Consider the following 3396-nt stretch of genomic DNA (forward strand, 5'->3'; position numbering starts at 1 on the left):
GTTGAAGGGCCCTGGAAAGCTCATCCAGTGCAATCCCCCCATGGAGCAGGAACACCCAGATGAGGTTACACAGGAAGGTGTCCAGGCGGGTTGGAATGTCTGCAGAGGAGGAGACTCCACAACCCCCCTGGGCAGCCTGGGCCAGGCTCTGCCATCCTCACCCCGAACAAGTTTCTTCTCATATTTAAGTGGAACCTCTTGTGCTCCAGTTTGTACCCATTGCCCCTTGTCCTGTCACTGGTTGTCACCCAGAAGAGCCTGGCTCCATCCTCCTGACACTCCCCCTTTCCATATTGATCCCCAGGAATGAGTCCCCCCTCAGTCTCCTCTTGTCCAGCTCCAGAGCCCCAGCTCCCTCAGCCTTTCCTCACACGGGAGATGCTCCACTCCCTTCAGCATCTTGGTGGCTGCGCTGGACTCTCTCCAGCAGTTCCCTGTCCTGCTGGAACTGAGGGGCCACAACTGGACACAATATTCCAGGTGTGGTCTCCCCAGGGCAGAGCAGAGAGGCAGGAGAACCTCTCTCGACCTCTCTCAAGACCCGTTCCCCTCAACCAGGCCTGTAGCACCCAGATTTTATCTGTCTCAGGACCTAAAATAAACCACGTTTGTCCCCTGTGCCCATGTGGGTGCAGGACGGGTGAAGCTGGAAAAGCTCTGGGCTCCCAGGGGGAACAGGGGTTCTGGGAGCAGAGGATTTGGCCCGTCCTGAGGAGGGGGCAGGTGCCAGCACGGGGACACCACAGAGGGAGGGACCCTGAGGATGTGCCCGATGGGCAAATGGGTGCAAATGGGACCCACCAGCTGCTTCCCCCTGGGGCTGGGGGAGGAGGGGACCCCCTTGTCACCCCCTGCCCAGAGTGACAGTGGCACATTGTTCTCTGCAAAACTGGCCCTGCCACGGGAGCACAGAAAAACAACCGGAGACAGTGCTGGGCCAACATCCATCTTTAATGTCTCGTGTCTCTGCGGGGCTGTGCCCTTCCCAGCTGCCACATCCCTCTGTGGGCACCGCACCAGGCTCACTTCTCTGGAGAAAGGGCTGGTTTAGTTGCTTTTCAACAGTTTCACCCATGGAAAAGCAATGCGGGACCCTTCCCGTTTCACCACGTCCCAGCTGCCTGTTGCCATCAACGGACTGAAGCGCAGCCAGGAGCATTTTCCAGTCTCCAGGATTGCGACAGCAGGAACGGTGCCGGCCCCACGCTGTGACTCCCGCTGAGCTGCCAGCGGGACAAACACGGCACGAGGAACACGATAAACACGGCACAAGCGCAGCCGGCCCCGGGGGTGAAGAAAAGCTCTGCAGTGAGTTAATGTTTAACGAGCCTGATGCTCCAGGGCTTGTCTGCTGGGTCCTGAGTGTCCTGCAGCCCCCACACACCTGGGCTGGACCCTGGGGGTGCTGAGCCCCAGCCTTGACCTCTCCTGCCGTCCGTGGGCTGAGACGTCCCGGAGCCGCCGCTGGGTCCGTCCTGGCTGCCCCGGGGGGGACAGGAGCCCCTCACCCCATCCACACCTACTTGAGGAAGACGAGCAGGAAGAAGGTGGAGACGATGAGGACGAGGATGCCGGCGGCGAAGCCGAGGCGCAGGTTCTCCATGGAGGCGATGGGGGGCTGTGCGTCCAGCAGCAGCCCCTGCCGCGGCAGCCCCAGCACGAAGGCTCCTGGTGGCTCAGGGCCATGGCGGAGCCCGCACGGGGACACCAACCCGCTCACCGCAAAGACGGGGGCGTGAGCCGTGCACGCCACCTCCACGGCCACGGAGCGCGCCGAGGCTTGATGGGTGTCTGGGGGGACACTGCTGCCTTCCTCCTCCTCCTCCTCCCTGTGTGGGGTCCCCAAGGCTGGCGTCGCGCCAGGATCCCCCAGTGCCAGCTCGGGCACCAGCGTCACCATCCTGCAGAAGGGGCAGCTGACGAAGGCGATGGCGGCGACGTGGCACACCAGCTTGCGCAGGCAGCTCAGGCACAGGGAATGGCGGCAGGGCAGCTGCTGGGGGGCTCTGACCCCCCCGGCGCCCCGGTACGCCTCGTAGCAGATCCCGCACTCCCCGCCGGCCTCCGGCGCCACCGCCATGGCTGGGGCCCAGCGCGGCCGCGCGGCTTTTGAAAGCGGGAGGCGGGCGATGGCCGTGGGGGGGACCAGGGGCCGCCCTCCCACTGAACTTCAGCCTGGCCCCAGGCTGCCCGCTGGGCGCTGGGCTGGCGCCGTTCTCCTCCAGTGCCCGAGGAAACATGCCGCCCCAAATCCTGCTTTTCCTCCCCTTTCCCCTTACAAATCCATTATGTTAATGTTTTCCAAGCACAATGTGTGTGTGTTTTATTATGTTTTTTTCTTTAGGACTAGCCCACCAGTGGGGAACAGCAGCCCCCGTGCACCCATTTCACACCAGAGCTGGGACGGACGTGTCACCGGCGCAGGGGACAACCACCCGGTGCTGGGGTCAGCCGGACAGGCAGGGACGCGCCGATGGCACCGGGTGCTTGTGCTGTGCAAAGGGCGGCTGCAAACCAGCACAGCCCTGCGCTGCGAGCGGGGTGAGGGCCAAGGGCAAGGATGCTGTTGGTTGGTTGGTTCATTGTGTTTTTCTCTCCCCAGTCTCTGGAAATGCCTGAGCACAGGCTGGGGTGACACGGGGCATCGTTTGGTGGGGGCACGCTGGCTGTCCCCAGGTGATGCTCCAGCTGTCCTGGTGTCCCCGTACATGGCTGAGCGGGGTTGGCCTCGCAGTGACATGGGGCTGTGGTGGCCCTGGGGACGAAGGGCACCCGGTGCTGCTGATGCTCCGGGAAATGCTGGCACTTATTTACGGGCAGGGAGCAGACCTTGCCCGAGCTCCTGTCACCCATTGCCACCCCCAGCGCAGCTCAGGGACATGCAGGATGGGACAGAGGGGGCAGTTTGCAGCCTGGGGCAGTCGGCAGGACTGGGGTGTCTCCTCCCTCTCCACCCGAGCACCCAGTGAGTCCCCAGCTGGGACCTGCCAGCTCCTACACGAATGCAGCTCAACACGAATGCAGAGGCTGCAGCAGAGAAGCGTCCCCGGGACTGTCCCCAAAGGGCTCAGCTAGGGACACGCAGACCTGGCCCGGTCCTGCCGCTGTGGCACGTCCCTTTGGCTGGTGGCACATGACGCTGGGCACCGGCCAACCCACGGGGCCACACGTGTCCCACAGGGTCCCAGCAGAGGTCTGGGGTCTCCCACTGCCTGGAAGGCCCCGAGGCTGCTCTGCCGCAACCAACACCCTCAGGAGTCCGGGATCGCAAGGCTGACGTGGGACAGGAGGAGGTGACGCAGGGACCGCTGGGGACACAGTGTCTCTGCCACTGCTCTGCAGCCCCAGCTTTCCAGCGTCCCCCCCCCAGCAGGAAAAAGGCAGCAAACACAGACC

Source organism: Streptopelia decaocto (assembly GCF_964273445.1).
Source record: "Streptopelia decaocto genome assembly, chromosome: 17".
Classification (NCBI taxonomy): Eukaryota; Metazoa; Chordata; class Aves; order Columbiformes; family Columbidae; genus Streptopelia; species Streptopelia decaocto.